Source organism: Schistocerca americana, chromosome 3, assembly GCF_021461395.2.
Source record: "Schistocerca americana isolate TAMUIC-IGC-003095 chromosome 3, iqSchAmer2.1, whole genome shotgun sequence".
Classification (NCBI taxonomy): Eukaryota; Metazoa; Arthropoda; class Insecta; order Orthoptera; family Acrididae; genus Schistocerca; species Schistocerca americana.
Window position 1 is genome coordinate 86,641,537 of NC_060121.1, and position 21,572 is coordinate 86,663,108.

Genomic DNA, 21,572 nt, shown 5'->3' on the forward strand with positions numbered 1-21,572 from the left:
GCCTTTTGAATTTAATTACGTTGCAATTTCTGTGCTTCATCGTTAATAAGAAGGTCCAAGGTATACAGTAAACCTGAAGTGAAGCATCGGAATCTAAAACTGGACTCACAGGAGAGATTCAAATCATAGAAGGTAGAGTGTCAGTCCTCTTGTACTTAAGTCGGCATTGTGCCTTTTGTATTACATTCGGATGCAATTTCTGTTTTTCATCGTCAATAAGAAGTTCCAAGGTATACAGTAAACCTATAGTGAATCGTCGTAATCTAAAACTCGATTCAAAGGAGAGGTTCAAATCATAGAGAGTTGGAGTGTCAGTCCTCTTGTACTTAAGCCGGCATTGTGATTTTGTATTAAATAAGGGTGCAATTTCGGTGTTTCATCGTCAATAAGAAGGTCCAAGGTATACAGTAAACCTGAAGTGAAGCATCGGAATCTAAACCTGGACTCACAGGAGAGGTTCAAATCATAGAAAGTTAGAGTGTCAGTCCTCTTGTACTTCAGTCGGCATTGTGCCTTTTGTATTACATTCGGATGCAATTTCTGTTTTTCATCGTCCATAACAAGGTCCAAGGGATACAGTAAACCTAAAGTGAAGCATCGGAATCTAAAACTGGCCTCACAGGAGAGGTTCAAATCATAGAAAGTTAGGGTGTCAGTCCTCTTGTACTAAAGTCGGCATTGTGCCTTTTGAATTGAATTACGTTGCAATTTCTGTGCTTCATCGTCAATAAGAAGGACCTAGGTATATAGTAAACCTGAAGTGAACCACCGGAAACTAAAACTGGACTCACAGGAGAGGTTTAAATCATAGAAAGTTAGTGTGTCAGTCCTCTTGTATTTAAGTAGGCATTGTGCTTTTGTATTAAATAAGGGTGCAATTTCTGTGTTTCATCGTCAATAAGAAGGTCCAAGGTATACAGTAAACCTGAAATGAATCATCGAATTCTAAAACTGGACTCACAGGAGAGATTCAAATCATAGAAAGTTAGAGTGTCAGTCCTCTTGTACTAATGTCGGCATTGTGCATTTTGAATTTAATTCCGATGCAATTTCTGTGCTTCATCGTCAATAAGAAGGTCCAAGGTATACAGTAAACCTGAAGTGAAGCCTCGGAATCTAAAGCTGGACTCACAGGAGAGGTTCAAATCATAGAAAGTTAGAAAGTCAGTTCTCTTGTACATAAGTCGGCATTGTGCCTCTAGCATTTAACTCCAAAGCAATTTCTGTGCCTCATCGTCGATAAGAAGGTCCAAGGTATACAGTAAACCTGAAGTGAAGCATCGGAATCTAAAACTGGACTCACAGGAGAGGTTCAAATCACAGAAGGTTAGGGTGTCAGTCCTCTTGTACTTAAGTCGGCATTGTGATTTTTGAATTTAATTCCGATGCAATTTCTGTGCTTCATCGTCCATAACAAGGTCTAAGGTATACATAAAACCTGAAGTGAAGCATCGTAATCTAAAACTTAACTCACAGGAGAGGTTCAAATCATAGAAAGTTAGAGTGTCAGTCCTCTTGTACTTAAGTCGGCATTGTGCCTTTTGTATTACATTCGGATGCAATTTCTGTTTTTCATCGTCAATAACAAGGTCCAAGGTATACAGTAAACCTGAAGTGAAGCGTCGGAATCAAAAACTGGACTCAAAGGAGAGGTTCAACTCATAGAAAGTTAGAGAGTGAGTCCTCTTGTACTTAAGCCGGCATTGTGCTTTTGTATTAAATGATGGTGCAATATCTGTGTTTCATCGTCAATAAGAAGGACCAAAGTATCCAGTAAACCTGAAGTGAAGCATCGGAATCTAAAACTGGACTCACAGGAGAGGTTCAAATCATAGAAAGTTAGAGTGTCAGTCCTCTTGTACTAAAGTCGGCATTGTGCTTTTTGAATTTAATTCCGTTGCAATTTCCGTGCTTCATCGTCAATAAGAAGGTCCAAGGTATACAGTAAACCTGAAGTGAAGCATCGGAATCTAAAGCTGGACTCACAGGAGAGATTCAAATCATACAAAGTTAGAGTGTCAGTCCTCTTGTACATAAGTCGGCAATGTGCCTCTTGCATTTAACTCCAAAGCAATTTCTGTGCTTCATCGTCGATAAGAATGTCCAAGGTATACAGTAAACCTGAAGTGAAGCATCGGAATCTAAAACTGGACTCACAGGAGAGGTTCAAATCATAGAAAGTTAGAGTGTCAGTCCGCTTGTATTTAAGCCGGCATTATGCTTTTGTATTAAATAAGGGTGCAATTTCTGTGTTTCATCGTCAATAAGAAGGTCCAAAGTATACAGTAAACCTGAAGTTAAGCATCGGAATCTAAAACTGGACTCACAGGAGAGGTTCAAATCATAGAATGTTAGAGTGTCAGTCCTCTTGTACTAAAGTCGGCATTGTGCCTTTTGTATTACATTCGGATGCAATTTCTGTGTTTCATCGTCAATAAGAAGGTCCAAGGTATACAGTAAACCTGAAGTGAAGCGTCGGAATCTAAAACTGGCCTCACAGGAGAGGTTCAAATCATAGAAAGTTAGAGTGTCAGCCCTCCTGTACTTAAGTCGGCATTGTGATTTTGTATTAAATAAAGGTGCAATTTCTGTGTTTCATCGTCAATAAGAAGGTCCAAGGCATAGTGTAAACCTGAAGTGAGGCATCGGAATCTAAAACTGGACTCATAGGAGAGGATCAAATCATAGAAAGTTAGAGTGTCAGTCCTCTTGTACTTCAGTCGGCATTGTGCTTTTTGTATTACATTCGGATGCAATTTCTGTGTATCATCGTCAATAAGAAGGTCCAAGGGATACAGTAAACCTGAAGTGAAGCATCGGAATCTGAAACTGGACTCACAGGAGTGGTTCAAATCATAGAAAGTTAGAGTGTCAGTCCTCTTGTGCATAAGTCGTCATTGTGCCTTTTGCTTTAAATTCCGATGCAGTTTCTGCGCTTCATCGTCAATAAGAAGGTCCTAGGGATATAGTGTACCTGAAGTGAAGCATCGGAATCTAAAACTGGACTCACAGGAGAGGTTGAAATCATAGAAAGTTAGAGTGTCAGTCCTCTTGTACTTAAGTCGGCATTGTGCCTTTTGTATTAAATTCGGATGCAATTTCTGAGGTTCATCGTCAATAAGAAGGTCCAAGGTATACAGTAAACCTGAAGTGAAGCGTCGGAATCTAAAACTGGACTCACAGGAGCGGTTAAAATCATAGAAAGTTAGAGTGTCAGTCCTCTTGTACCTAAGTCGGCATTGTGCCTTTTGTATTAAATTCGGATACAATATCTGTGTTTCATCGTCAATTAGAAGGTCCAAGGTATACAGTAACCTGAAGTGAAGCATCAGAATCTAAAACTGGAATCACAGGAGAGTTTCAAATCGTAGAAAGTTAGAGTGTCAGTCCTCTTGTACTTATGTCGGCGTTGTGCCTTTTGTTTTAAATTCAGATGCAGTTTCTGTGTTTCATCGTCAATAAGAATGTCCAAGGTATACAGTAAACCTGAAGTGAAGCATCGTAATCGAAAACAGGACTCACAGGAGAGGTTCAAATCATAGGACGTTAGAGTGTCAGTCCTCTTGTACTTAAGTCGGCATTGTGCCTTTTGTATGAAATTCGGACGCAATTTCTGTGTTTCATCGTCAATAAGAATGTCCATGGGATACAGTAAACCTGAAGTGAAGCATCGGAATCTAAAACTGGACTCACAGGAGAGGTTCAAATCGTACAATGTTAGAGTGTCAGTCCTCTTGTACTAATGTCGGCATTGTGCCTTTTGAATTTAATTCCGTTGCGATTTCTGTGCTTCATCGACAATAAGAAGGTCCAAGGTATACAGTAAACCTGAAGTGAAGCATCGGAATCTATAGCTGGACTCACAGGAGAGGTTCAAATCATAGAAAGTTAGAGTGTCAGTCCTCTTGTACTTAAGTCGGCATTGTGCCTTTTGTATTACATTCGGATGCAATTTCTGTGCTTCATCGTCGATAAGAAGGTCCAAGGTATACAGTAAACCTGAAGTGAAGCATCGGAATCTAAAACTGGAGTCACAGGAGAGTTTCAAATCATAGAAAGTTAGAGTGTCAGTCCTCTTGTACTTTAGTCGGCATTGTGAACTTTGTATTAAATTCAGATGCATTTTCTGTGTTTCATCGTCAATAAGAATGTCCAAGGTATACAGTAAACCTGAAGTGAAGCATCGGAATCTAAAACTGGACTCACAGGAGAGGTTAAAATCATAGAAAGTTAGAGTGTCAGTCCTCTTGTACTTAAGTCGGCATTGTGCCTTCTGTATTAAAAAAGGATGCAATTTCTGTGTTTCATCGTCGATAAGAAGGTCCAAGGTATACAGTAAACCTGAAGTGAAGCATCGGAATCTAAAACTAGACTCACAGGAGAGGTTCAAATCATAGAAAGTCGGAGTGTCAGTCCTTTGTACTTAAGTCGGCATTGTTCCTTTTGTATTAAATTCGGATGCAATTTCTGTGTTTCATCGTCAATACGAAGGTCCAAGGGATACAGTAAACCTGAAGTGAAGCATCGGAATCTAAAACTGGCCTCACAGGAGAGGTTCAAATCATAGAAAGTTAGAGTGTCAGTCCTCTTGTACTAAAGTCGGCATTGTGCCTTTTGAATTTAATTACGTTGCAATTTCTGTGCTTCATCGTCAATAAGAAGGTCCAATGTATACAGTAAACCTGAAGTGAAGCATCGGAATCTAAAACTGGACTCACAGGAGAGGTTCAAATCATAGAAAGTTAGAGTGTCAGTCCTCTTGTACTAAAGCCGGCATTGTGCCTTTTGAATTTAATTCCGTTGCGATTTATGTGCTTCATCGTCAATAAGAAGGTCCAAGGTATACAGTAAACCTGAAGTGAAGCATCGGAATCTATAGCTGGACTCACAGGAGAGGTTCAAATCATAGAAAGTTAGAGTGTCAGTCCTCTTGTACTTAAGTCGGCATTGTGCCTTTTGTATTACATTCGGATGCAATTTCTGTGTTTCATCGTCAATAAGGAGGTCCAAGGTATACAGTAAACCTGAATTGAAGCGTCGGAATCTAAAACTGGACTCACAGGGAGGTTCAAATCGTAGAAAGTTAGAGTGTCAGTCCTCTTGTACTTAAGTCGGCATTGTGATTTTTTATTAAATAAGGGTGCAAATTCTGTGTTTCATCGTCAATAAGAAGGTCCAAGGTATACAGTAAACCTGAAGTGAAGCATCGGAATCTAAAACTGGAATCACAGGAGAGTTTCAAATCGTAGAAAGTTAGAGTGTCAGTCCTCTTGTACTTATGTCGGCATTGTGCCTTTTATTTAAATTCAGATGCAGTTTCTGTGTTTCATCGTCAATAAGAATGTCCAAGGTATACAGTAAACCTGAAGTGAAGCATCGTAATCGAAAACGGGACTCACAGGAAAGGTTCAAATCATAGGACGTTAGAGTGTCAGTCCTCTTGTACTTAAGTCGGCATTGTGCCTTTTGTATGAAATTCGGACGCAATTTCTGTGTTTCATCGTCAATAAGAATGTCCTTGGGATACAGTAAACCTGAAGTGAAGCATCGGAATCTAAAACTGGACTCACAGGAGAGGTTCAAATCATACAATGTTAGAGTGTCAGTCCTCTTGTACTAATGTCGGCATTGTGCCTTTTGAATTTAATTCCGTTGCGATTTCTGTGCTTCATCGACAATAAGAAGGTCCAAGGTATACAGTAAACCTGAAGTAAAGCATCGGAATCTATAGCTGGACTCACAGGAGAGGTTCAAATCATAGAAAGTTAGAGTGTCAGTCCTCTTGTACTTAAGTCGGCATTGTGCCTTTTGTATGAAATTCGGATGCAATTTCTGTGTTTCATCGTCAATATGAATGTCCTAGGGATACAGTAAACCTGAAGTGAAGCATCGGAATCTAAAACTGGACTCACAGGAGCGGTTCAAATCATAGAAAGTTAGAGTGTCAGTCCTCTTGTACCTAAGTCGCCATTGTGCCTTTTGTATTAAATTCGGATACAAAATCTGTGTTTCATCGTCAATTAGAAGGTCCAAGGGATACAGTAACCTGAAGTGAAGCATCGGAATCTAAAACTGGAATCACAGGAGAGTTTCAAATCGTAGAAAGTTAGAGTGTCAGTCCTCTTGTACTTATGTCGGCATTGTGCCTTTTGTATTAAATTCGAATGCAATTTCTGTGCTTCATCGTCGATAAGAAGGTCCATGGTATACAGTAAACCTGAAGTGAAGCATCGGAATCTAAAACTGGAATCACAGGAGAGTTTCAAATCATAGAAAGTTAGAGTGTCAGTCCTCTTGTACTTTAGTCGGCATTGTGAACTTTGTATTAAATTCAGATGCAATTTCTGTGTTTCATCGTCAATAAGAATGTCCAAGGTATACAGTAAACCTGAATTTTAGCATCGGAATCTAAAACTGGACTCACAGGAGAGGTTAAAATCATAGAAAGTTAGAGTGTCAGTCCTTTGTACTTAAGTCGGCATTGTTCCTTTTGTATTAAATTCGAATGCAATTTCTGTGTTTCATAGTCAATAAGAAGGTCCAAGGGATACAGTGAACCTGAAGTGAAGCATCGGAATCTAAAACTGGACTCACAGGAGAGGTTCAAATCATAGAAAGTTAGAGTGTCAGTCCTCTTGTACTAAAGTCGGCATTGTGCCTTTTGAATTTAATTCCGTTGCGATTTATGTGCTTCATCGTCAATAAGAAGGTCCAAGGTATACAGTAAACCTGAAGTGAAGCATCGGAATCTGTAGCTGGACTCACAGGAGAGGTTCAAATCATAGAAAGTTAGAGTGTCAGTCCTCTTGTACTTAAGTCGGCATTGTGCCTTTTGTATTACATTCGGATGCAATTTCTGTGTTTCATCGTCAATAAGAAGGTCCAAGGTATACAGTAAACCCGAAGTGAAGCGTCGGAATCTAAAACTGGACTCACAGGAGAGGTTCAAATCATAGAAAGTTAGAGTGTCAGTCCTCTTGTACTTAAGTCGGCATTGTGATTTTGTACTAAATAAGGGTGCAATTTCTGTGTTTTATCGTCAATAAGAAGGTCCAAGGCATAGTGTAAACCTGAAGTGAAGCATCGGAATCTAAAACTGGACTCACAGGAGAGGATCAAATCATAGAAAGTTAGAGTGTCAGTCCTCTTGTACTTAAGTCGGCATTGTGTATTTTGTATTAAATTCGGATGCAATTTCTGTGTATCATCGTCAATAAGAAGGTCCAAGGGATAGAGTAAACCTGAAGTGAAGCATCGGAATCTGAAACTGGACTCACAGGAGAGGTTCAAATCATAGGACGTTAGAGTGTCAGTCCTCTTGTACATAAGTCGTCATTGTGCCTTTTGCTTTTAATTCCGATGCAATTTCTGCGCTACATCGTCAGTAAGAAGGTCTTAGGGATATAGTATACCTCAAGTGAACCATCGGAATCTAAAACTGGACTGACAGGAGAGGTTCAAATCATAGTAAGTTAGAGTGTCAGTCCTCTTGTACTTAAGTCGGAATTGTGATTTTTGAATTTAATTCCGATGCAATTTCGGTGCTTTATCGTCAATAACAAGGTGCAAGGTATTCAGAAAACCTGAAGTGAAGCATCGGAATCTAAAACTGGACTCACAGGAGAGGTTAAAATCATAGAAAGTTAGAGTGTCCGTCCTCTTGTACTTAAGTCGGCATTGTGCCTTTTGTATTAAACTCGGATGCAATTTCTGAGGTTCATCGTCAATAAGAAGGTCCAACGTATACAGTAAACCTGAAGTGAAGCGTCGGAATCTAAAACTGGACTCACAGGAGGGGTTCAAATCATAGAAAGTTAGAGTGTCAGTCCTCTTGTACTTAAAATGCCATTGTGCCTTTTGTATTACATTCGGATGCATTTTCTGTGTTTCATCGTCAATAAGATGGTCCAAGGTATCACAGTAAACCTGAAGTGAAGCATCGTAATCGAAAACAGGTCTCACAGGAGAGGTTCAAATCATAGGACGTTAGAGTGTCAGCCCTCTTGTACTTAAGTCGGCATTGTGCCTTTTGTATGAAATTCGGATGCAATTTCTAAGTTTCATCGTCAATGTGAATGTCCTAGGGATACAGTAAACCTGAAGTGAAGCATCGTAATCGAAAACAGGTCTCACAGGAGAGGTTCAAATCATAGGACGTTAGAGTGTCAGTCCTCTGGTACGTAAGTCGACATTGTGCCTTTTTGTTTGAAATTCGGATGCAATTTCTGAGTTTCATCGTCAATAAGAATGTCCTTGGGATACAGTAAACCTGAAGTGAAGCATCAGAATCGAAAACTGGACTCACAGGAGAGGTTCAAATCGTAGAAAGTTAGAGTGTCAGTCCTCTTGTTTTAATGTCGGCATTGTGCCTTTTGAATTTAATTCCGTTGCGATTTCTGTGCTTCATCGTCAATAAGAAGGTCCAAGGTATACAGTAAACCTGAAGTGAAGCATCGGAATCTATAGCTGGACTCACAGGAGAGGTTCAAATCATAGAAAGTTAGAGTGTCAGTCCTCTTGTACTTAAGTCGGCATTGTGCCTTTTGTATTACATTCGGATGCAATTTCTGTGCTTCATCGTCGATAAGAAGGTCCAAGATATACAGTAAACCTGAAGTGAAGCATCGGAATATAAAACTGGAATCACAGGAGAGTTTCAAATCATAGAAAGTTAGAGTGTCAGTCCTCTTGTACTTTAGTCGGCATTGTGCCCTTCGTATTAAATTCAGATGCAATTTCTGTTTTTCATTGTCAATAAGAATATCCAAGGTATACAGTAAACCTGAAGTGAAGCATCGGAATCTAAAACTGGACTCACAGGAGAGGTTAAAATCATAGAAAGTAAGAGTGTCAGTCCTCTTGTACTTAAGTCGGCATTGTGCCTTTTGTATTAAAAAATGATGCAATATCTGTGTTTCATCATCAATAAGAAGGTCCAAGGTATACAGTAAACCTGAAGTGAAGCATCGGAATCTAAAACTAGACTCACAGGAGAGGTTCAAATCATAGAAAGTTGGAGTGTCAGTCCTTTGTACTTAAGTCGGCATTGTTCCTTTTGTATTAAATTCGGATGCAATTTCTGTGTTTCATCGTCAATAAGAAGGTCCAAGGGATACAGTAAACCTGAAGTGAAGCATCGGAATCTAAAACTGGCCTCACAGGAGAGGTTCAAATCATAGAAAGTTAGAGTGTCAGTCCTCTTGTATTAAAGTCGGCATTGTGCCTATCCAATTTAATTCCATTGCGATTTCTGTGCTTCATCGTCAATAAGAAGGTCCAAGGTATACAGTAAACCTGAAGTGAAGCATCGGAATCTATAGCTGGACTCACAGGAGAGGTTCAAATCATAGAAAGTTAGAGTGTCAGTCCTCTTGTACTTAAGTCGGCATTGTGCCTTTTGTATTACATTCGGATGCAATTTCTGTGTTTCATCGTCAATAAGAAGGTCCAAGGTATACAGTAAACCTGAAGTGAAGCGTCGGAATCTAAAACTGGACTCACAGGAGAGGTTCAAATCATAGAAAGGTAGAGTGTCAGTCCTCTAGTACTTAAGTCGGCATTTGATTTTGTATTAAATAAGGGTGCAATTTCTGTGTTTCATCGTCAATAAGAAGGTCCAAGGCATACAGTAAACCTGAAGTGAAACATCGGAATCTAAAACTGGACTCACAGGAGGGGTTGAAATCATAGAAAGTTAGAGTGTCAGTCCTCTTGTACTTATGTCGGCATTGTGCATTTTGTATTAAATTCGGATGCTATTTCTGTGTATCATCGTCAATAAGAAGGTCCAAGGGATACAGTAAACCTGAAGTGAAGCATCGGAAACTAAAACTGGACTCACAGGAGCGGTTCAAATCATAGAAAGTTAGAGTGTCAGTCCTATTGTACCTAAGTCGTCATTGTGCCTTTTGTATTAAATTCGGATACAATATCTGTGTTTCATCGTCAATAAGAAGGTCCAAGTTATACAGTAACCTGAAGTGAAGCATCGGAATCTAAAACTGGACTCACAGGAGCGGTTCAAATCGTAGAAAGTTAGAGTGTCAGTTTTCTTGTACCTAAGTCGGCATTGTGCCTTTTGCTTTTAATTCCGATGCAATTTCTGCGCTTCATCGTCAGTAAGAAGGTCCTAGGGATATAGTATACCTGAAGTGAACCATCGGAATCTAAAACTGGACTCACAGGAGAGGTTAAAATCATAGAAAGTTAGAGTGTCCGTCCTCTTGTACTTAAGGCGGCATTGTGCCTTTTGTATTAAACTCGGATGCAATTTCTGAGGTTCATCGTCAATAAGAAGGTCCAACGTATACAGTAAACCTGAAGTGAAGCGTCGGAATCTAAAACTGGACTCACAGGAGGGGTTGAAATCATAGAAAGTTAGAGTGTCAGTCCTCTTGTACTTAAGATGCCATTGTGCCTTTTGTTTTACATTCGGATGCATTTTCTGTGTTTCATCGTCAATAAGATGGTCCAAGGTATCACAGTAAACCTGAAGTGAAGCATCGTAATCGAAAACAGGTCTCACAGGAGAGGTTCAAATCATAGGACGTTAGAGTGTCAGTCCTCTTGTACTTAAGTCGGCATTGTGCCTTTTGTATGAAATTCGAATGCAATTTCTGTGTTTCATCGTCAATGTGAATGTCCTAGGCATACAGTAAATCTGAAGTGAAGCATCGGAATCTAAAACTGGACTCACAGGAGCGGTTGAAACCATAGAAATTTAGAGTGTCAGTCCTCTTGTACCTTAGTCGGCATTGTGCCTCTTGTATTAAATTCGGATACAATATCTGTGTTTCATCGTCTAAAGGAAGGTCCAAGGTATACAGTAACCTGAAGTGTAGCATCGGAATCTAAAACAGGAATCACAGGAGAGTTTCAAACCATAGAAAGTTAGAGTGTCAGTCCTCTTGTACTTATGTCGGCATTGTGCCTTTTGTTTTAAATTCAGATGCAATTTCTGTGTTTCATCGTCAATAAGAATGTCCAAGGTATACAGTAAACCTGAAGTGAAGCATCGTAATCGAAAACAGGTCTCACAGGAGAGGTTCAAATCATAGGACGTTAGAGTGTCAGTCCTCTGGTACGTAAGTGGGCATTGTGCCTTTTGTTTGAAATTCGGATGCAATTTCTGTGTTTCATCGTCAATAAGAATGTCCTTGGGATACTGTAAACCTGAAATGAAGCATCGGAATCTAAAACTGGACTCACAGGAGAGGTTCAAATCGTAGAAAGTTAGAGTGTCAGTCCTCTTGTTTTAAAGTCGGCATTGTGCCTTTTGAATTTAATTCCGTTGCGATTTCTGTGCTTCATCGTCAATAAGAAGGTCCAAGGTATACAGTAAACCTGAAGTGAAGCATCGGAATCTATAGCTGGACTCACAGGAGAGGTTCAAATCATAGAAAGTTAGAGTGTCAGTCCTCTTGTACTTAAGTCGGCATTGTGCCTTTTGTATTACATTCGGATGCAATTTCTGTGCTTCATCGTCGATAAGAAGGTCCAAGGTATACAGTAAACCTGAAGTGAAGCATCGGAATCTAAAACTGGAATCACAGGAGAGTTTCAAATCATAGAAAGTTAGAGTGTCAGTCCTCTTGTACTTTAGTCGGCATTGTGCCCTTTGTATTAAATTCAGATGCAATTTCTGTTTTTCATTGTCAATAAGAATGTCCAAGGTATACAGTAAACCTGAAGTGAAGCATCGGAATCTAAAACTGGACTCACAGGAGAGGTTAAAATCATAGAAAGTTAGGGTGTCAGTCCTCTTGTACTTATGTCGGCATTGTGCCTTTTGTATTAAAAAATGATGCAATATCTGTGTTTCATCGTCAATAAGAAGGTCCAAGGTATACAGTAAACCTGAAGTGAAGCATCGGAATCTAAAACTAGACTCACAGGAGAGGTTCAAATCATAGAAAGTTGGAGTGTCAGTCCTTTGTACTTAAGTCGGCATTGTTCCTTTTGTATTAAATTCTGATGCAATTTCTGTGTTTCATCGTCAATAAGAAGGTCCAAGGGATACAGTAAACCTGAAGTGAAGCATCGGAATCTAAAACTGGCCTCACAGGAGAGGTTCAAATCATAGAAAGTTAGAGTGTCAGTCCTCTTGTACTAAAGTCGGCATTGTGCCTTTTGAATTTAATTACGTTGCAATTTCTGTGCTTCAACGTCAATAAGAAGGTCCAAGGTATACAGTAAACTTGAAGTGAAGCATCGGAATCTAAAACTCGACACACAGGAGAGATTCAAATCATAGAAAGTTAGAGTGTCAGTCCTCTTGCACATAAGTCAGCATTGTGCCTTTTGCTTTTAATTCCGATGCAATTTCTGCGCTTCATCGTCAATAAGAAGGTCCTAGGTATATAGTAAACCAGATGTGAACCATCGGAATCTAAAACTGGACTCACAGGGGAGGTTCAAATCATAGAAAGTTAGAGTGTCAGTCCTCTTGTACTTAAGTCGGTATTGTGCTTTTGTATTAAATAAGGGTGCAATTTCTGTGTTTCATCGTCAATAAGAAGGTCCAAGGTATACAGTAAACCTGAAGTGAATCATCGGATTCTAAAACTGGACTCACAGGAGAGATTCAAATCATAGAAAGTTAGAGTGTCAGTTCTCTTGGACTAAAGTCGGCATTGTGCCTTTTGAATTTAATTCCGTTGCAATTTCTGTGCTTCATCGTCAATAAGAAGGTCCAAGGTATACAGTAAACCTGAAGTGAAGCATCGGAATCTAAAGCTGGACTCACAGGAGAGGTTGATATCATAAAAAAATAGAGTGTCAGTTCTCTTGTACATAAGTCGGCATTGTGCCTCTTGCATTTAACTCCAAAGCAATTTCTGTGCCTCATCGTCGACAAGAAGGTCCAAGGTATACAGTAAACCTGAAGTGAAGCATCGGAATCTAAAACTGGACTCACAGGAGAGGTTCAAATCATAGAAAGTTAGGGTGTCAGTCCTCTTGCACTTAAGTCGGCATTGTGATTTTTGAATTTTATTCCGATGCAATTTCTGTGCTTCATCGTCCATAACAAGGTCTAAGGTATACATAAAACCAGCATCGTAATCTAAAACTGGACTCACAGGAGAGGTTCAAATCATAGAAAGTTAGAGTGTCAGTCCTCTTGTACTTAAGTCGGCATTGTGAACTTTGTATTACATTCGGATGCAATTTCTGTTTTTCATCGTCAATAACAAGGTCCAAGGTATACAGTAAACCTGAAGTGAAGCATCGGAATCTAAAGCTGGACTCACGGGAGAGGTTCAAATCATAGAAAGTTAGAGTGTCAGGCCTCTTGTACATAAGTCGGCATTGTGCCTCTTGCATTTAACTCCAAAGCAATTTCTGTGCTTCATCGTCGATAAGAAGGTCCAAGGTATACAGTAAACCTGAAGTGAAGCATCGGAATCTAAAACTGGACTCACAGGAGAGGTGCAAATCATAGAAAGTTAGAGTGTCAGTCCGCTTGTATTTAAGCCGGCACTGTGCTTTTGTATTAAATAAGGGTGCAATTTCTGTGTTTCATCGTCAATAAGAAGGTCCAAAGTATACAGTAAACCTGAAGTGAAGCATCGGAATCTAAAACTGGACTCACAGGAGAGGTTCAAATCATAGAAAGTTAGAGTGTCAGTCCTCTTGTACTAAAGTCGGCAATGTGCCTTTTGAATATAATTCCGTTGCAATTCCTGTGCTTCATCGTCAATAAGAAGGTCCAAGGTATACAGTAAACCTGAAGTGAAGCGTCGGAATCTAAAACTGGACTCAAAGGAGAGGTTCAAATCATAGAAAGTTAGAGTGTCAGTCCTCTTGTACTTAAGCCGGCATTGTGCTTTTGTATTAAATAAGGGCGCAATTTCTGTGTTTCATCGTCAATAAGAAGGTCCAAAGTATACAGTAAACCTGAAGTGAAGCATCGGAATCTAAAACTGGACTCACAGGAGAGGTTCAAATCGTAGAAAGTTAGAGTGTCAGTCCTCTTGTACTAAAGTCGGCATTGTGCCTTTTGAATATAATTCCGTTGCGATTTCTGTGCTTCATCGTCAATAAGAAGGTCCAAGGTATACAGTAAACCTGAAGTGAAGCATCGGAATCTATAGCTGGACTCACAGGAGAGGTTCAAATCATAGAAAGTTAGAGTGTCAGTCCTCTTGTACTTAAGTCGGCATTGTGATTTTGTATTAAATAAGGGTGCAATTTCTGTGTTTCATCGTCAATAAGAAGGTCCAAGGCATAGTGTAAACCTGAAGTGAAGCATCGGAATCTAAAACTGGAATCACAGGAGAGTTTCAAATCATAGAAAGTTAGAGTGTCAGTCCTCTTGTACTTATGTCGGCATTGTGCCTTTTGTTTTAAATTCAGATGCAGTTTCTGTGTTTCATCGTCAATAAGAATGTCCAAGGTATACAGTAAACCTGAAGTGAAGCATCGTAATCGAAAACAGGTCTCACAGGAGAGGTTCAAATCATAGGACGTTAGAGTGTCAGTCCTCTTGTACTTAAGTCGGCATTGTGCCTTTTGTATGAAATTCGGATGCAATTTCTGTGTTTCATCGTCAATAAGAATGTCCTTGGGATACAGTAAACCTGAAGTGAAGCATCGGAGTCTAAAACTGGACTCACAGGAGAGGTTCAAATCATAGAAAGTTAGAGTGTCAGTCCTCTTGTATTAAAGTCGGCATTGTGCCTTTCCAATTTAATTCCGTTGCGATTTCTGTGCTTCATCGTCAATAAGAAGGTCCAAGGTATACAGTAAACCTGAAGTGAATCATCGGATTCTAAAACTGGACTCACAGGAGAGATTCAAATCATAGAAAGTTAGAGTGTCAGTCCTCTTGGACTAAAGTCGGCATTGTGCCTTTTGAATTTAATTCCGTTGCAATTTCTGTGCTTCATCGTCAATAAGAAGGTCCAAGGTATACAGTAAACCTGAAGTGAAGCATCGGAATCTATAGCTGGACTCACAGGAGAGGTTGAAATCATAAAAAAATAGAGTGTCAGTTCTCTTGTACATAAGTCGGCATTGTGCCTCTTGCATTTAACTCCAAAGCAATTTCTGTGCCTCATCGTCGATAAGAAGGTCCAAGGTATACAGTAAACCTGAAGTGCAGCATCGGAATCTAAAACTGGATTCACAGGAGAGGTTCAAATCATAGAAAGTTAGGGTGTCAGTCCTCTTGTACTTAAGTCGGCATTGTGATTTTTGAATTTTATTCCGATGCAATTTCTGTGCTTCATCGTCCATAACAAGGTCTAAGGTATACATAAAACAAGCATCGTAATCTAAAACTGGACTCACAGGAGAGGTTCAAATCATAGAAAGTTAGAGTGTCAGTCCTCTTGTACTTAAGTCGGCATTTTGCCTTTTGTATTACATTCGGATGCAATTTCTGTTTTTCATCGTCAATAACAAGGTCCAAGGTATACAGTAAACCTGAAGTGAAGCATCGGAATCTAAAGCTGGACTCACGGGAGTGGTTCAAATCATAGAAAGTTAGAGTGTCAGTCCTCTTGTACATAAGTCGGCATTGTGCCTCTTGCATTTAACTCCAAAGCAATTTCTGTGCTTCATCGTCGATAAGAAGGTCCAAGGTATACAGTAAACCTGAAGTGAAGCATCGGAATCTAAAACTGGACTCACAGGAGAGGTTGAAATCATAGAAAGTTAGAGTGTCAGTCCGCTTGTATTTAAGCCGGCATTGTGCTTTTGTATTAAATAAGGGTGCAATTTGTGTGTTTCATCGTCAATAAGAAGGTCCAAAGTATACAGTAAACCTGAAGTGAAGCATCGGAATCTAAAACTGGACTCACAGGAGAGGTTCAAATCATAGAAAGTTAGAGTGTCAGTCCTCTTGTACTAAAGTCGGCAATGTGCCTTTTGAATTTAATTCCGTTGCAATTCCTGTGCTTCATCGTCAATAAGAAGGTCCAAGGTATACAGTAAACCTGAAGTGAAGCGTCGGAATCTAAAACTGGACTCAAAGGAGAGGTTCAAATCTTAGAAAGTTAGAGTGTCAGTCCTCTTGTACTTAAGCCGGCATTGTGCTTTTGTATTAAATAAGGGCCCAATTTCTGTGTTTCATCGTCAATAAGAAGGTCCAAAGTATACAGTAAACCTGAAGTGAAGCATCGGAATCTAAAACTGGACTCACAGGAGAGGTTCAAATCATAGAAAGTTAGAGTGTCAGTCCTCTTGTATTAAAGTCGGCATTGTGCCTTTCCAATTTAATTCCGTTACGATTTCTGTGCTTCATCGTCAATAAGATTGTCCAAGGTATACAGTAAACCTGAAGTGAAGCATCGGAATCTATAGCTGGACTCACAGGAGAGGTTCAAATCATAGAAAGTTAGAGTGTCAGTCCTCTTGTAATTAAGTCGGCATTGTGCCTTTTGTATTACATTCGGATGCAATTTCTGTGTTTCATCGTCAATAAGAAGGTCCATGGTATACAGTAAACCTGAAGTGAAGCGTCGGAATCTAAAACTGGACTCACAGGAGAGGTTCAAATCATAGAAAGGTAGAGTGTCAGTCCTCTTATACTTAAGTCGGCATTTGATTTTGTATTAAATAAGGGTGCAATTTCTGTGTTTCATCGTCAATAAGAAGGTCCAAGGCATACAGTAAACCTGAAGTGAAACATCGGAATCTAAAACTGGACTCACAGGAGGGGTTCAAATCATAGAAAGTTAGAGTGTCAGTCCTCTTGTACTTAAGTCGGCATTGTGCATTTTGTATTAAATTCGGATGCAATTTCTGTGTATCATCGTCAATAAGAAGGTCCAAGGGATACAGTAAACCTGAAGTGAAGCATCGGAAACTAAAACTGGACTCACAGGAGCGGTTCAAATCATAGAAAGTTAGAGTGTCAGTCCTATTGTACCTAAGTCGTCATTGTGCCTTTTGTATTAAATTCGGATACAATATCTGTGTTTCATCGTCAATAAGAAGGTCCAAGTTATACAGTAATCTGAAGTGAAGCATCGGAATCTAAAACTGGACTCACAGGAGCTCTTCAAATCGTAGAAAGTTAGAGTGTCAGTTTTCTTGTACCTAAGTCGGCATTGTGCCTTTTGTATTAAATTCGGATACAATAACTGTGTTTCATCGTCAATAAGAAGGTCCAAGGGATACAGTGAATCTGAAGTGAAGCATCGTAATCGAAAACAGGTTTCACAGGAGAGGTTCAAATCATAGGACGTTAGAGTGTCAGTCCTCTTGTACTTAAGTCGGCATTGTGCCTTTTGTATGAAATTCGGATGCAATTTCTGTGTTTCATCGTCAATAAGAATGTCCTAGGGATACAGTAGACCTGAAGTGAAGCATCGGAATCAAAAACTGGACTCACATTAGCGGTTCAAACCATAGAAAGTTAGAGTGTCAGTCCTCTTGTACCTAAGTCGGCATTGTGCCTTTTGTATTAAATTCGGATACAATAACTGTGTTTTATCGTCAATAAGAAGGTCCAAGGTATACAGTAAACCTGAAGTTAAGCATCGGAATCTATAGCTGGAACCCCAGGAGAGTTTCAAATCATAGAAAGTTAGAGTGTCAATCCTCTTGTACCTAAGTCGGCATTGTGCTTTTTGTATTAAATTCGGATACAATATCTGTGTTTAATCGTCAATAAGAAGGTCCAATGTATACAGTAAACCTGAAGTGAAGCATCGGAATCTAAAGCTGTACTCACAGGAGAGGTTCAAATCATAGAAAGTTAGAGTGTCAGTCCTCTTGTACTAAAGTAGGCATTGTGCCTTTTGCATTTAATTCCGATGCAATTTCTGTGCTTCATCGTCGATAAGAAGGTCCAAGGTATACAGTAATCCTAAAGTGAAGCATCGGAATCTAAAACTGTACTCACTGGAGAGGTTCAAATCATAGAAAGTTAGAGTGTCAGTCCTCTTGTACTTAAGTCGGCATTGTGATTATTGTATTTAATTCCGATGCTATATCTGTGCTTCATCGTCCATAACAAGGTCTAAGGTATACATAAAACCTGAAGTGAAGCATCGGAATCTAAAACTGGACTCACAGGAGAGGTTCAAATCATAGAAAGTTAGAGTGTCAGTCCTCTTGTACTTAAGTCGGCATTGTGCTTTTGTATTAAATTAGGATGCAATTTCTGTGTTTCATCGTCAATAAGAAGGTCCAAGGCATACAGTAAACCTGTAGTTAAGCATCGGAATCTAAAACTGGACTCACAGGAGAGGTTAAAATCATAGAAAGTTAGAGTGTCAGTCCTCTTGTACATAAGTCGGCATTGTGCCTTTTGTATTAAATTCGGATGCCATTTCTGAGTTTCGTCGTCAATAAGATGGTCCAAGGTATACAGTAAACCTGAAGTGAAGCATCGTAATCTAAAATTGGACTCACAGGAGAGGTTGAAATCATAGAAAGGTAGAGTGTCAGTCCTCTTGTACTTAAGATGGCATTGTGCCTTTCGTATTACATTCGGATGCATTTTCTGTGTTTCATCGTCAATAAGATGGTTCAAGGTATACAGTAAACCTGAAGTGAAGCATCGTAATCGAAAACAGGTCTCACAGGATAGGTTCAAATCATAGGACGTTAGAGTGTCAATCCTCTTGTACTTAAGTCGGCATGGTGCCTTTTGTATGAAATTCGGATGCAATTTCTGTGTTTCATCGACAATAAGAATGTCCTAGGGATACAGTAAACCAGAAGTGAAGCATAGGAATCTAAAACTGGACTCACAGGAGCGGTTCAAATCATAGAAAGTTAGAGTGTCAGTCCTCTTGTACCTAAGTCGGCATTGTGCCTTTTGTATTAAATTCGGATTCAATATCTGTGTTTCATCGTCAATAAGAAGGTCCAAGGTATACAGAAAACCTGAAGTGAAGCATCGGAATCTAAAACTGGACTCACAGGAGAGGTTGAAATCATAGAAAGATAGAGTGTCAGTCCTCTTGTACTTATGTCGGCATTGTGCCTTTTGTATTAATTTCAGATGCAATTTCTGTGTTTCATCGTCAATAAGAAGGTCCAAGGGATACAGTAAACCTGAAGTGAACCATCGGAATCTAAAACTGGACTCACAGGAGAGGTTCAAATCATAGAAAGTTAGAGTGTCAGTCCTCTTGTACTAAAGTAGGCATTGTGCCTTTTGAATTTCATTCCGCTGCAATTTCTGTGCTTCATCGTCGATTAGAAGGTCCAAGGTATACAGTAAACCTGAAGTGAAGCATCGGAATCTATAGCTGGACTCACAGGAGAGGTTCATATCATAGAGAGTTAGAGTGTCAGTCCTCTTGTACTTAAGTCGGCATTGTGCCTTTTGCATTTAATTCCGATGCAATTTCTGTGCTTCGTCGTCGATAAGAAGGTCCAAGGTATACAGTAATCCTAAAGTGAAGCATCGGAATTTAAAACTGTACTCACAGGAGAGGTTCAAATCATAGAAAGTCAGAGTGTCAGTCCTCTTGTACTTAAATCGGCATTGTGATTATTGAATGTAATTCCGATGCAATATCTGTGCTTCATCGTCCATAACGAGGTCTAAGGTATACATAAAACCTGATGTGAAGCATCGGGATCTAAAACTGGACTCACAGGAGAGGTTCAAATCATAGAAAGTTAGAGTGTTAGTTCTCTTGTACTTAAGTCGGCATTGTGCTTTTTGTATTAAATTCGGATGCAATTTCTGTGTTTCATCGTCAATAAGAAGGTCCAAGCCATACAGTAAACCTGTAGTTAAGCATCGGAATCTAAAACTGGACTCACAGGAGAGGTTAAAATCATAGAAAGTTAGAGGGTCAGTCCTCTTGTACTTAAGTCGGCATTGTGCCTTTTGTATTAAATTCGGATGTAATTTCTGAGTTTCATCGTCAATAGGAAGGTCCAAGGTATACAGTTAACCTGAAGTGAAGCGTCGGAATCTAAAACTGGACTCACAGGAGAGGTTCAAATCATAGAAAGTTAGAGTGTCAGTCTTCTTGTACTTAAGATGGCATTGTGCCTTTTGTATTACATTCGGATGCATTTTCTGTGTTTCATCGTCAGTAAGATGGTCCAAGGTATACAGTAAACTTGAAGTGAAGCATCGTTATCGAAAACAGGTCTCACAGGAGAGGTTCAAATCATAGGACGTTAGAGTGTCAGTCCTCTTTTACCTAAGTCGGTATTGTGCCTTTTGTATGAAATTCGGATGCAATTTCTGTGTTACATCGTCAATAAGAATGTCCTAGGGATACAGTAAACCTGACGTGAAGCATCGGAATCTAAAACTGGACTCACAGGAGCGGTTCAAATCATAGAAAGTTAGAGTGTTAGTCCTCATGTACCTAAGTCGGCATTGTGCCTTTTGTATTAAATTCGGACACAATATCTGTCTTTCATCGTCAATAAGAGGTTCCAAGGTATACAGTAAACCTGAAGTGAAGCATCGGAATCTAAAACTGGAATCTCAGAAGAGTTTCAAATCATAGAAAGTTAGAGTGTCAGTCCTCTTGTACTTAAGTCGGCATTGTGCCTTTTGTATTAAATTCAGAAGCAGTTTCTGTGTTTCATCGTCAATAAGAATGTCCAAGGTATACAGTAAACCTGAAGTGAAGCATCGGAATCAAAAACTGGACTCACAGGAGAGGTTGAAATCATAGAAAGATAGAGTGTCAGTCCTCTTGTACTTAAGTCGGCATTGTGCCTTTTGTGTTAAAGTAGGATGCACTTTCTGTGTTTCTTCGTCAATAAGAAGGTCCAAGGTATACAGTAAACCTGAAGTAAAGCATCGGAATCTAAAACTGGACTCACAGGAGAGATCCAAACCATTGAAAGTTAGAGTGTCAGTCCTCTTGGACTTATGTCGGCATCGTGATTATTGAATTTAATTCCGATGCAATATCTGTGCTTCATCGTCCATAACAAGGTCTAAGGTATACATAAAACCTGAAGTGAAGCATCGGAATCTAAGACTGGACTCACAGTAGAGGTTAAAATTATAGAAAGATAGAGTGTCAGTCCTCTTGTACTTAAGATGGCATTGTGCCTTTCGTATTACATTCGGATGCATTTTCTGTGTTTCGTCGTCAACAAGATGGTCCAAGGTATACTGTAAACCTGAGGAGAAGCATCGTAATCGAAAACAGGTCTCACAGGAGAGGTTCAAATCATAGGACGTTAGAGTGTCAGTCCTCTTGTACATAAGTCAGCATCGTGCCTTTTGTATGAAATTCGCATGCAATTTCTGTGTTTCATCGTCAATAAGAATGTGCTAGGGATACAGTAAACCTGAAGTGAAGCATCGGAATCTAAAGCTGGACTCACAGGAGCGGTTCAAATCATCGAAAGTTAGAGTGTCAGTCCTCTTGTACCTAAGTCGGCATTGTGCCTTTTGTATTAAATTCGGATACAATATCTGTGTTTCATCGTCAATAAGATGGTCCAAGGTATACAGTAAACCTGAAGTAAAGCAGCGGAATCTAAAACTGGACTCACAGGAGAGATTCAAACCATAGAAAGTTAGAGTGTCAGTCCGTTGTACTTAAGTCGGCATTGTGCCTTTTGCATTAACATCGGATGCAGTTTCTGTGTTTCATCGTCAATAAGAAGGTCCAAGGGATACAGTA